The following is a 14,561-nucleotide window of genomic DNA, read 5'->3' as shown; positions in this document are numbered from 1 at the left end:
AGCAATTTCATAATTTAGTGGTTTCTGCTATATCAGAGCTATTTGAAATCTATCCCTAAAAGGGTATATAATATTCAAGGTGCACATTGGGTCATTCAGAATAACTTCACACACACCCGCTACTGTGTATTTCTAAGTCTAATTCTGTCACTAAACCCATACCTGTCACCCAGCGCCTAAATACTAGGCCTCAAATTTATATCCTGCTAAATCTCTCGTTAACGCTGTCCTGTTGTGGCTGGGAAAGTTATTTAGTGTCCGTCAAAGCACATTTTTTGTTCTGGGTTTAAATACAATTCCCAATTTAACAATTTCATAATTTAGTGGTTTCTGCTATATCAGAGCTATTTGAAATCTATCCCTAAAAGGGTATATAATATTCAAGGTGCACATTGGGTCATTCAGAATAACTTCACACACACCCGCTACTGTGTATTTCTAAGTCTAATTCTGTCACTAAACCCATACCTGTCACCCAGCGCCTAAATACTAGGCCTCAAATTTATATCCTGCTAAATCTCTCGTTAACGCTGTCCTGTTGTGGCTGGGAAAGTTATTTAGTGTCCGTCAAAGCACATTTTTTGTTCTGGGTTTAAATACAATTCCCAATTTAACAATTTCATAATTTAGTGGTTTCTGCTATATCAGAGCTATTTGAAATCTATCCCTAAAAGGGTATATAATATTCAAGGTGCACATTGGGTCATTCAGAATAACTTCACACACACCCGCTACTGTGTATTTCTAAGTCTAATTCTGTCACTAAACCCATACCTGTCACCCATCGCCTAAATACTAGGCCTCAAATTTATATCCTGCTAAATCTCTCGTTAACGCTGTCCTGTTGTGGCTGAGAAAGTTATTTAGTGTCCGTCAAAGCACATTTTTTGTTCTGGGTTTAAATACAATTCCCAATTTAACAATTTCATAATTTAGTGGTTTCTGCTATATCAGAGCTATTTGAAATCTATCCCTAAAAGGGTATATAATATTCAAGGTGCACATTGGGTCATTCAGAATAACTTCACACACACCCGCTACTGTGTATTTCTAAGTCTAATTCTGTCACTAAACCCATACCTGTCACCCAGCGCCTAAATACTAGGCCTCAAATTTATATCCTGCTAAATCTCTCGTTAACGCTGTCCTGTTGTGGCTGGGAAAGTTATTTAGTGTCCGTCAAAGCACATTTTTTGTTCTGGGTTTAAATACAATTCCCAATTTAACAATTTCATAATTTAGTGGTTTCTGCTATATCAGAGCTATTTGAAATCTATCCCTAAAAGGGTATATAATATTCAAGGTGCACATTGGGTCATTCAGAATAACTTCACACACACACGCTTCTGTGCATTTCCAAGTCTAATTCTGTCACTAAATCCATACCGGTCACCCAGCGCCTAAATACTAGGCCTCAAATTTATATCCCGCTGAATTTGAATACAATACATTGGGCCAAATAATATATTTGTTGTTGTGGTGAACCATAACAATGAGAAAAACATCTAGTAAGGGACGCGGACGTGGACATGGTCGTGGTGGTGTTAGTGGACCCTCTGGTGCTGGGAGAGGACGTGGCCGTTCTGCCACATCCACACGTCCTAGTGTACCAACTACCTCAGGTCCCAGTAGCCGCCAGAATTTACAGCGATATATGGTGGGGCCCAATGCCGTTCTAAGGATGGTAAGGCCTGAGCAGGTACAGGCATTAGTCAATTGGGTGGCCGACAGTGGATCCAGCACGTTCACATTATCTCCCACCCAGTCTTCTGCAGAAAGCGCACAGATGGCGCCTGAAAACCAACCCCATCAGTCTGTCACATCACCCCCATGCATACCAGGGAAACTGTCTCAGCCTCAAGTTATGCAGCAGTCTCTTATGCTGTTTGAAGACTCCGCTGGCAGGGTTTCCCAAGGGCATCCACCTAGCCCTTCCCCAGCGGTGAAAGACATAGAATGCACTGACGCACAACCACTTATGTTTCCTGATGATGAGGACATGGGAATACCACCTCAGCATGTCTCTGATGATGACGAAACACAGGTGCCAACTGCTGCGTCTTTCTGCAGTGTGCAGACTGAACAGGAGGTCAGGGATCAAGACTGGGTGGAAGACGATGCAGGGGACGATGAGGTCCTAGACCCCACATGGAATGAAGGTCGTGCCACTGACTTTCACAGTTCGGAGGAAGAGGCAGTGGTGAGACCGAGCCAACAGCGTAGCAAAAGAGGGAGCAGTGGGCAAAAGCAGAACACCCGCCGCCAAGAGACTCCGCCTGCTACTGACCGCCGCCATCTGGGACCGAGCACCCCAAAGGCAGCTTCAAGGAGTTCCCTGGCATGGCACTTCTTCAAACAATGTGCTGACGACAAGACCCGAGTGGTTTGCACGCTGTGCCATCAGAGCCTGAAGCGAGGCATTAACGTTCTGAACCTGAGCACAACCTGCATGACCAGGCACCTGCATGCAAAGCATGAACTGCAGTGGAGTAAACACCTTAAAACCAAGGAAGTCACTCAGGCTCCCCCTGCTACCTCTTCTGCTGCTGCCGCCTCGGCCTATTCTGCTGCTGCCGCCTCGGCCTCTTCCTCCGCCTCTGGAGGAACGTTGGCACCTGCCGCCCAGCAAACAGGGGATGTACCACCAACACCACCACCACCACCTCCGTCACCAAGCGTCTCAACCATGTCACACGCCAGCGTTCAGCTCTCCATCTCACAAACATTTGATAGAAAGCGTAAATTCCCACCTAGCCACCCTCGATCCCTGGCCCTGAATGCCAGCATTTCTAAACTACTGGCCTATGAAATGCTGTCATTTAGGCTGGTGGACACAGACAGCTTCAAACAGCTCATGTCGCTTGCTGTCCCACAGTATGTTGTTCCCAGCCGGCACTACTTCTCCAAGAGAGCCGTGCCTTCCCTGCACAACCAAGTATCCGATAAAATCAAGTGTGCACTGCGCAACGCCATCTGTAGCAAGGTCCACCTAACCACAGATACGTGGACCAGTAAGCACGGCCAGGGACGCTATATCTCCCTAACTGCACACTGGGTAAATGTAGTGGCAGCTGGGCCCCAGGCGGAGAGCTGTTTGGCGCACGTCCTTCCGCCGCCAAGGATCGCAGGGCAACATTCTTTGCCTCCTGTTGCCACCTCCTCCTTCTCGGCTTCCTCCTCCTCTTCTTCCACCTGCTCATCCAGTCAGCCACACACCTTCACCACCAACTTCAGCACAGCCCGGGGTAAACGTCAGCAGGCCATTCTGAAACTCATATGTTTGGGGGACAGGCCCCACACCGCACAGGAGTTGTGGCGGGGTATTGAACAACAGACCGACGAGTGGTTGCTGCCGGTGAGCCTCAAGCCCGGCCTGGTGGTGTGTGATAATGGGCGAAATCTCGTTGCAGCTCTGGGACTAGCCAATTTGACGCACATCCCTTGCTTGGCGCATGTGCTGAATTTGGTGGTGCAGAAGTTCATTCACAACTACCCCGACATGTCAGAGCTGCTGCATAAAGTGCGGGCCGTCTGTTCGCGCTTCCGGCGTTCACATCCTGCTGCTGCTCGCCTGTCTGCGCTACAGCGTAACTTCGGCCTTCCCGCTCACCGCCTCATATGCGACGTGCCCACCAGGTGGAACTCCACCTTGCACATGCTGGACAGACTGTGCGAGCAGCAGCAGGCCATAGTGGAGTTTCAGCTGCAGCACGCACGGGTCAGTCGCACTACAGAACAGCACCACTTCACCACCAATGACTGGGCCTCCATGCGAGACCTGTGTGCCCTGTTGCGCTGTTTCGAGTACTCCACCAACATGGCCAGTGGCGATGACACCGTTATCAGCGTTACAATACCACTTCTATGTCTCCTTGAGAAAACACTTAGGGCGATGATGGAAGAGGAGGTGGCCCAGGAGGAGGAGGAGGAGGAGGAGGAAGAGGGGTCATTTTTAGCACTTTCAGGCCAGTCTCTTCGAAGTGACTCAGAGGGAGGTTTTTGGCAACAGCAGAGGCCAGGTACAAATGTGGCCAGCCAGGGCCCACTACTGGAGGACGAGGAGGATGAGGAGGAGGTGGAGGAGGATGAGGATGAAGCATGGTCACAGCGGGGTGGCACCCAACGCAGCTCGGGTCCATCACTGGTGCGTGGCTGGGGGGAAAGGCAGGACGATGACGATACGCCTCCCACAGAGGACAGCTTGTCCTTACCCCTGGGCAGCCTGGCACACATGAGCGACTACATGCTGCAGTGCCTGCGCAACGACAGCAGAGTTGCCCACATTTTAACCTGTGCGGACTACTGGGTTGCCACTCTGCTGGATCCACGCTACAAAGACAATGTGCCCACCTTACTTCCTGCACTGGAGCGTGATAGGAAGATGCGCGAGTACAAGCGCACGTTGGTAGACGCGCTACTGAGAGCATTCCCAAATGTCACAGGGGAACAAGTGGAAGCCCAAGGCAGAGGAGGAGCAAGAGGTCGCCAAGGCAGCTGTGTCACGGCCAGCTCCTCTGAGGGCAGGGTTAGCATGGCAGAGATGTGGAAAACTTTTGTCAACACGCCACAGCTAACTGCACCACCACCTGATACGCAACGTGTTAGCAGGAGGCAACATTTCACTAACATGGTGGAACAGTACGTGTGCACACCCCTCCACGTACTGACTGATGGTTCGGCCCCATTCAACTTCTGGGTCTCTAAATTGTCCACGTGGCCAGAGCTAGCCTTTTATGCCTTGGAGGTGCTGGCCTGCCCGGCAGCCAGCGTTTTGTCTGAACGTGTATTCAGCACGGCAGGGGGCGTCATTACAGACAAACGCAGCCGCCTGTCTACAGCCAATGTGGACAAGCTGACGTTCATAAAAATGAACCAGGCATGGATCCCACAGGACCTGTCCGTCCCTTGTCCAGATTAGACATTAACTACCTCCCCATAACCATATATTATTGGACTCCAGGGCACTTCCTCATTCAATCCTATTTTTATTTTCATTTTACCATTATATTGCGAGGCTACCCAAAGTTGAATGAACCTCTCCTCTGCCTGTGTGCTAGGCCTAAATATATGCCAATGGACTGTTGCAGTGGTGGCTGACATGAAGCCTGATTCTCTGCTATGACATGCAGACTAATTCTCTGCTGACATGAAGCCAGATTGTCTGTTACGGGACCTCTCTGCTCTGCCTGTGTGCTAGGCCTAAATATATGCCAATGGACTGTTGCAGTGGTGGGTGACGTGAAGCCTCATTCTCTGCTATGACATGCAGACTGATTCTCTGCTGACATGAAGCCAGATCGTCTGTTACGGGACCTCTCTGCTCTGCCTGTGTGCTAGGCCTAAATATATGCCAATGGACTGTTGCAGTGGTGGGTGACGTGAAGCCTCATTCTCTGCTATGACATGCAGACTGATTCTCTGCTGACATGAAGCCAGATTGTCTGTTACGGGACCTCTCTGCTCTGCCTGTGTGCTAGGCCTAAATATATGCCAATGGACTGTTGCAGTGGTGGGTGACGTGAAGCCTCATTCTCTGCTATGACATGCAGACTGATTCTCTGCTGACATGAAGCCAGATCGTCTGTTACGGGACCTCTCTGCTCTGCCTGTGTGCTAGGCCTAAATATATGCCAATGGACTGTTGCAGTGGTGGGTGACGTGAAGCCTCATTCTCTGCTATGACATGCAGACTGATTCTCTGCTGACATGAAGCCAGATTGTCTGTTACGGGACCTCTCTGCTCTGCCTGTGTGCTAGGCCTAAATATATGCCAATGGACTGTTGCAGTGGTGGGTGACGTGAAGCCTCATTCTCTGCTATGACATGCAGACTGATTCTCTGCTGTCATGAAGCCAGATTGTCTGTTACGGGACCTCTCTGCTCTGCCTGTGTGCTAGGCCTAAATATATGCCAATGGACTGTTGCAGTGGTGGGTGACGTGAAGCCTCATTCTCTGCTATGACATGCAGACTGATTCTCTGCTGACATGAAGCCAGATTGTCTGTTACGGGACCTCTCTGCTCTGCCTGTGTGCTAGGCCTAAATATATGCCAATGGACTGTTGCAGTGGTGGGTGACGTGAAGCCTCATTCTCTGCTATGACATGCAGACTGATTCTCTGCTGTCATGAAGCCAGATTGTCTGTTACGGGACCTCTCTGCTCTGCCTGTGTGCTAGGCCTAAATATATGCCAATGGACTGTTGCAGTGGTGGGTGACGTGAAGCCTCATTCTCTGCTATGACATGCAGACTGATTCTCTGCTGACATGAAGCCAGATCGTCTGTTACGGGACCTCTCTGCTCTGCCTGTGTGCTAGGCCTAAATATATGCCAATGGACTGTTGCAGTGGTGGGTGACGTGAAGCCTCATTCTCTGCTATGACATGCAGACTGATTCTCTGCTGACATGAAGCCAGATTGTCTGTTACGGGACCTCTCTGCTCTGCCTGTGTGCTAGGCCTAAATATATGCCAATGGACTGTTGCAGTGGTGGGTGACGTGAAGCCTCATTCTCTGCTATGACATGCAGACTGATTCTCTGCTGACATGAAGCCAGATCCTCTGTTACGGGACCTCTCTCCTCTGCCTGGGTGCTGGGCCTAAATTTATGACAATGGACTGTTGCAGTGGTGGCTGACGTGAAGCCTGATTCTCTGCTATGACATGCAGACTGATTCTCTGCTGACATGAAGCCAGATCCTCTGTTACGGGACCTCTCTCCTCTGCCTGGGTGCTGGGCCTAAATTTATGAAAATGGACTCTTACAGTGGTGGGTGACGTGAAGCCTGATTCTCTGCTATGACATGAAGACTGATTCTCTGCTGACATGAAGCCAGATTGTCTGTTACGGGACCTCTCTCCTCTGCCTGGGTGCCGGGGCCTAAATATCTGAGAATGGACTGTTCCAGTGGTGGGTGACGGGAAGCCAGATTCTCTGCTATGGAACCTCTCTCCAATTGATTTTGGTTAATTTTTATTTATTTAATTTTTATTTTAATTAATTTCCCTATCCACATTTGTTTGCAGGGGATTTACCTACATGTTGCTGCCTTTTGCAGCCCTCTAGCCCTTTCCTGGGCTGTTTTACAGCCGTTTTAGTGCCGAAAAGTTCGGGTCCCCATTGACTTCAATGGGGTTCGGGTTCGGGACGAAGTTCGGATCGGGTTCGGATCCCGAACCCGAACATTTCCGGGATGTTCGGCCAAACTTCTCGAACCCGAACATCCAGGTGTTCGCTCAACTCTAGTCCCCATTCATTTTAGGCCCCATGCACACGGCCGTTGTTCACGGCCGTGTGCGGGCCGTGGAACCGCGGCCTGGATCCCTCCTGAGAGCAGGAGCGCACGGTGTCACTGGTTGCTATGACGCCGTGCGCTCCCTGCTGCCGCCGCAATACAGTAATGCACTGGTATGATCTATACCAGTGTATTACTGTACTGTGCCGGCAGCAGGGAGCACACGGCGTCATAGCAACCAGTGACGCCGTGCGCTCCTGCTCTCAGGAGGGATCCAGGCCGCGGTTCCACGGCCCGCACACGGCTGTGAACAACGGCCGTGTGCAAGGGGCCTTAATGTGTGTATTCAGACATCAGTGTTTTAGCATGGTCCGTGGGTCAGTGTTTTCAGCACGGATGCATGCTCTATTTTGTCCGTGTTCACGGATCGATCACATCCATTATAGTCTGTGTCCGTGAAAACTACGGATGCAATTCGTGTTGCATTTTGAAAATAATTTTTCAGCTGTTTAGTGTCAGTGCAACACGGACAGCAAAAAACAGACCCACGGACCCAACACAGATCCTTCACGGACAGCTTCACGGATACATCACTGACCACGGATTTGAGCACGGACATGTGAACGAGGCTTTATATTGTATTTCATGCTGAATCTGCCTTTCTCTGCTTCCCATGACGCACTAAAAATCGCTGCTTGCAGAGTTTTTCTGTCTGGCATGGGAACGAAACCAAACGGAACGGAATGCATTCTGGTGCACTCCGTTCAGTTTTGTCCCCATTGACATTGAATAGGGGCAAAACTGAAACGTTTTCCTGCGGTATTGAGATCCTATGACAAATCTCAATGCAGGAAACGAAAAGCGCAGATGTGAAAGTAGCCAAAGTGTGAAACGAGCCTTCTCTATGTAAAAAAAAAACTAAATAAAACAAAAAAAAAAATGCAGGAACAGAGTATGCTCTAAAATAACAAAAGAAGTCATACATTTCTTCTTTGCTGCTTCATTGTCACTTTCTAGTGACTAGCAGTGGTGATGTAATCTTCCTGGCTGCTGCGGTGACATCCTGTGCACATCATTGTCACTGGCATTAGCAGTATACAGGACATAACTGCTGAGGGGAGTGATTGACTGTAGTGGTGATGTGGTGTGCCAGGATATCACTTCTGCACCCAGAAAAGCAAACCCTGACATGGAGCCAGGGGCGTACATAAAAATCATTGGGGCCCATAGCAGGAATCTTAATTGGGCCCTCTAACTCCGCCTACTACCGACTTCTAGCCAATCCCATTACTTGCCATGGCTCCTCCCCTTCCACAACACAATTTGCCAATGAATAAAGAAATACAATGTATAAATAACCTATTGAAACCATTAGGAATAAATCATTTTTGTTGCAATAACTAAAAAAATATATACATATTTTCCAATAATCATTGAAAAGTAAAGATCACCCCGCAAAAAATGAGCCCTCACATTGCTCAATACATCTAACTACAAAAAAGGTAGAGGGGTCAGAATTTTGCTCTGAAATGAAAAAAATTTTAATTTTTTTTTTTTCGGTATTAAAATGCAATAAAAATCACCATAATCATACTGACCTGGAGAATAAAAGTAACAAGTCAGTTTTTCCGCATAGGAAATGGTGTAGAAAACAACAAAAACTTAAAACTGTGGCCGAATAGTTTTTTTTTTATTCCACCTGATTTTGAATTTTTTCCCAACAGTATATGGTACCATTAGAAATTGCATCTCGTCCTGAAAAAAAAAAATTAAAAATAAATAACAATGTTATGGCTTTGGGAGGGCTGGGAGTAAAAAAACTAAAAGGAAAAAAATTGAAATTTCATGGTCATTAACCACTTCAACCCTGCTAGCTAAAACCCCCTTAATGACCAGGCCACTTTTTACACTTCTGCACTACACTACTTTCACCGTTTATTGCTCGGTCATGCAACTTACCACCCAAATGAATTTTACCTCCTTTTCTTCTCACTAATAGAGCTTTCATTTGGTGGTATTTCATTGCTGCTGACATTTTTACTTTTTTTGTTATTAATCGAAATTTAACTATTTTCTTTTGCAAAAAAATGAAATTTTTCACTTGAAGTTGTAAAATTTTGCAAAAAAAAAAAAGACATCCATATATACATTTTTCGCTAAATTTATTGTTCTACATGTCTTTGATAAAAAAAAAAATGGAAAAAAAATGGTTTGGGTAAAAGTTATAGCGTTTACAAACTATGGTTCAAAAAGCGGAAATTCACATTTTTGTAACAGCTCTTACTTTCTGAGCACCTGTCATGTTTCCTGAGGTTCTACAATGCCCAGACAGTACAAACACCCCACAAATGACCCAATTTCGGAAAGTAGACACCCTAAGGTATTCACTGATGGGCATAGTGAGTTCCTAGAACTTTTTATTTTTTGTCACAAGTTAGCGGAAAATGATGATTTATTTTTTATTATATTTTTTTCTTACAAAGTCTCATATTCCACTAACTTGTGACAAAAAATAAAAAATTCTAGGAACTCGCCATGCCATGACCATGTCCCTCACGGAATACCCTGAGGTGTCTTCTTTCCAAAATGGGGTCACTTGTGGGGTAGTTATACTACCCTGGCAATTTAGGGGCCCATATGCGTGAGAAGTAGTTTGCAATCAAAATCTGTAAAAAAATGACCGGTGAATCCGAAAGGTGCTCTTTGGCATGTGTGCCCCTTTGCCCACCTAGGCTGCAAAAAAGTGTCACACATCTGGTATCTCCGTACTCAGGAGAAGTTGGGTAATGTGTTTTGGGGTGTCATTTTACATATACCCATGCTGGGTGAGATAAATATCTTGGTCAAATGCCAACTTTGTATAAAAAAAATGGAAAATGTTGTCTTTTGCCAAGATATTTCTCTCACCCAGCATGGGTATATGTAAAATTACACCCCAAAACACATTCCCCAACTTCTCCTGAGTACGGCGATACCAGATGTGTTACACTTTTTTGCAGCCTAGGTGGGCAAAGGGGCACACATTCCAAAGAGCACCTTTCGGATTTCACCAGCCATTTTTTACAGATTTTGATTTCAAACTACTTCTCACACATATAGGCCCCTAAATTGCCAGGGCAGTATAACTACCCCACAAGTGACACCATTTTGGAAAGAAGACACCCCAAGGTATTCCGTGAGGGGCATGGCGAGTTCCTAGAATTTTTTTATTTATTTTTGTCACAAGTTAGTGGAATATGAGACTTTGTAAGAAAAATAAATAAAAAATAAAAATCATAATTTTCCGCTAACTTGTGACAAAAAATAAAAAATTCTAGGAACTCGCCATGCCCCTCACGGAATACCTTGGGGTGTCTTCTTTCCAAAATGGGGTCACTTGTGGGGTAGTTATACTGCCCTGGCATTCTAGGGGCCCTAATATGTGGTAAGTAGTTTGAAATCAAAATGTGTAAAAAAATGACCTGTGAAATCCTAAAGGTGCTCTTTGGAATGTGTGCCCCTTTGCCCACCTAGGCTGCAAAAAAGTGTCACACATGTGGTATCGCCATACTCAGGAGAAGTTGGGGAATGTGTTTTGGGGTGTCATTTTCCATATACCCATGCTGGCTGAGAGAAATATCTTGGCAAAACACAACTTTTCCCCCTTTTTTTTTTTTTTTTTTTTTTTTTTTTATACAAAGTTGGCACTTGACCACGATATTTATCTCACCCAGCATGGGTATATGTAAAATGACACCCTAAAACACATTGCCCAACTTCTCCTGAGTACGGCGATACCAGATGTGTGACACTTTTTTGCAGCCTAGATGCGCAAAGCGGCCCAAATTCCTTTTAGGAGGGCATTTTTAGACATTTGGATCCCAGACTTCTTCTCACGCTTTCGGGCCCCTAAAATGCCAGGGCAGTATAAATACCCCACATGTGACCCCATTTTGGAAATAAGACACCCCAAGGTATTCAATGAGGGGCATGGTGAGTTCATAGAAATTTTTATTTTTTTGGCACAAGTTAGCGGAAATTTTTTTATTTTTATTTTTTTTGTATTTTCTCACAAAGTCTCCCTTTCCACTAACTTGGGACAAAAATTTCAATCTTTCATGGACTCAATATGCCCCTCACGGAATACCTTGGGGTGTCTTCTTTCCGAAATGGGGTCACATGTGGGGTATTTATACTGCCCTGGTATTTTAGGGGCCCGAAAGCGTGAGAAGAAGTCTGGAATATAAATGTCTAAAAATTTTTATGCATTTGGATTCCGTGAGGGGTATGGTGAGTTCATGTGAGATTTTATTTTTTGACACAAGTTAGTGGAATATGAGACTTTGTTAGAAAAATAAAAATAAATATCTATTTCCGCTAACTTGTGCCCAAAAAAATGTCTAAATGGAGCCTTACAGGGGGGTGATCAGGGAGTCTGTATGGGGTGATCACCCCCTTGTCATTGATCACCCCCCTGTAAGGCTCCATTCAGACGTCTGTATGTGTTTTGCGGATCTGATCCATGTATCCGTGGATCCGTAAAAATCATACGGACGTCTGAATGGAGCCTGACAGGGGGGTGATCAATGACAGGGGGGTGATCAGGGAGTGTATATGAGGTGATCACCCCCTGTCATTGATCACCCCCCTGTAAGGCTCCATTCAGACGTCGTATGTGTTTTGCGGATCCGATCCATGGATCCGTAAAAATCATACGGATGTCTGAATGGAGCCTTACAGGGGGGTGATCAATGACAGGGGGGTGATCAATGACAGGTGGTGATCAGGGGTTCATAAGTGACAGGGGGGGGGGTGTAGTGTAGTGGTGTTTTGTGGTACTTTACACAGCTACCTGTGTCCTCTGGTGGTCGATCCAAACAAAAGGGACCACCAGGGATATTAGATGCTGTTATCAAAACAGCGTCTAATATACCTGTTAGGGGTAAAAAATAAATAAATCGCATCTCCAGCCTGCCAGCGAACGATCGCCGCTGGCAGGCTGGAGATCCTGTCTCTTACCTTCCGTTCCTGTGAACGCGGGCGCCTGTGTGCGCGCGTTCACAGGAAGTCCCGGCTTTCGCGAGATGACGCGTATATGCGGCACTCTGCGCAGAGCTGCCGCCTCTGGACCGCAGATCTGCGTTAGGCGGTCCGGAGGCGGTTAAAAGGGTAAAGAAGTTAGAGTGTACCTAAACTTTTACATAAAGTTTATTAACTCCCTTTTGTAAGTGCTTTAAAAATGACATTTTCAAAGTCATAAGACTTTTTTCCTCTGGATGGATGCTGAACTCAGGTGCCTATATCGCTTTATAGTCCGTACTCTCATACACTGCTGATATGACAGTGCTGTATGGGAGTAAGGATCTCAGTGGGGCTGCAGTGAGCAATGTACTGCACACATCACTGCTCCTGCCTGTCTGCTTTGGTAGAGCCGGGCATAGATGGGCTATGTCAGGTTTTAGCAGAGTGGGCACAGGGCACCATATGTATGCGAGCACACCTGAGCGGGTGCTGGGCAGGAACTGGCATATGCACCTCTCCTCCTGCCTGTGCCCACTGTGCTAAAGTCTGACATAGCCCATCCCCCCACATCTGAACTCTTTTTGCTGCTGCTTCTTAGTGTGCCCCAGCCCCGCCCCAACCCCACAGTTCATGTGCACACTATTCTCTGTATGATCATCAGCAGCAAGTTGATAAGCCTTATAAGTTACATACAGAACACAGTGTGCCCCCAGGACCCCCTGTTCCCCTCACTAACTATCCCCCCAACATAAACCTTTTTTTTAATACATAGAGGCACAGCACTGAACTTTCATTGTGTTGGCAGTGGCACATAGGGGTAGGCAATGCTGGGGGCTACTGGAGGTGACAGGCTGAAAACTGAAGCAGGCAGCGCATGAGTGAGTCACTGATACGTCCCGTCTGCTCAGTTCTGTCTTATGGCGCGAGCGATACACTAGCCAATTAGCAGCAGGAGCTTAACCTGCTAAATGCTGATTGGCCAGTGCAGCGCCTAGCAGATAGAAGAGAGATAGCGCTCTAACCTGGCTGCAGTGCTGGCAGGGTCAGGAACATCAGCATTGGTCCGTGTACTGCATTTGCACACAGTAGGGGAGGGAGGGCCTAAGAAGGAGAGAATCGGGGCCCGCCGGAGCCCTAGAAAGGACTCAAGATGGAAGACATAATACATAACTAACTGAAAACATTGTAGGGGTGGGGCCATCCATGCACTCTGGGGCACCCCCCTGACACGAGCAGTTGCATGGTCTGCCGCTATTGGCGGTATGCCACTACAGGTAGCACTGGAGTGCAGGTGAGAAAATTGCCAAAGTATGACTTCTTTTGTTATTTAAAAAAGAAATTACTGCTGGGTTCAAAGGAGTACTCCGCTTTACTATTGATGACCTATACTCAGGAGAGGTCATCAATATCAGATCGGCAAGTGGACAACACCCGGCTCCCCCACCAATCAGCTGTTTAAAGAGAAGGCAGCGCTCGTACCCCTTTAACCTTTTAGTGACGGATGGTGTTGCAGAAAGCTGGAACTTATAAATAAACATCCGACTGGCTTGATCCCAAACTAAGGAGCAAATGGGTGAGCCCTATAAAACCCCTAGAGCTCTCCCTGACTGCTATGCCCATGCAAAGGTCTTTATGGTAGACGATTGCGTGCCCACGTACCTAATACTATGTGACACCTGAAAACCCTATAATAGTGAGGGGACACGACCACCGGCTCCCTGCACTTAATGCGGACGGAGTCAGGGTCACCTAGAATCAAGCCAGCAAGGAAACGCAAATAAAGGAAACAGACTTATCTGAGGAATAAGCAGAAGCAGCCTCCAGCAGTGAACACAATCCAGGAAGAAGTATAAACCATAAAGGGAGACAATTAGTGTAAATAGGTGACAGCTGGGAGAAGGAAAGGAGATTACAAAGTGAAACCAAAACAAAGAACTTCATGCAGGTAGAGAAGAACATCTAATAGACCTTCTCACAGAAGTGGCGGTGACAGTACCCCTCCCTGTACGGGTGGACTCCGGACACTCAGAGCCCACCTTCTCAGGATGAGACCTATGGAAAGCCCTGATAAGATGAGTGGCCTTAATGTCCGCCACTGGGACCCACATCCTCTCCTCAGGACCATAACCCTCCCAATGAACGATGTACTGGAGAGAACCGCGGATAATGCGAGAATCCACAATCCTAGAGACCTGAAATTCAAGATTACCATCAACAACAATCGGAGGAGGAGGCAAAGAGGAGGGCACAGTGGGTTGGACATCAGGTTTTAATAGGGACCTGTGAAAAATATTATGGATCTTCCAAGTCTGAGGAAGATCAAGA

This window comes from Bufo gargarizans, chromosome 5 (assembly GCF_014858855.1).
Source record: "Bufo gargarizans isolate SCDJY-AF-19 chromosome 5, ASM1485885v1, whole genome shotgun sequence".
Lineage (NCBI taxonomy): Eukaryota > Metazoa > Chordata > Amphibia > Anura > Bufonidae > Bufo > Bufo gargarizans.
Note: the sequence above shows the minus strand (reverse complement) of the source record.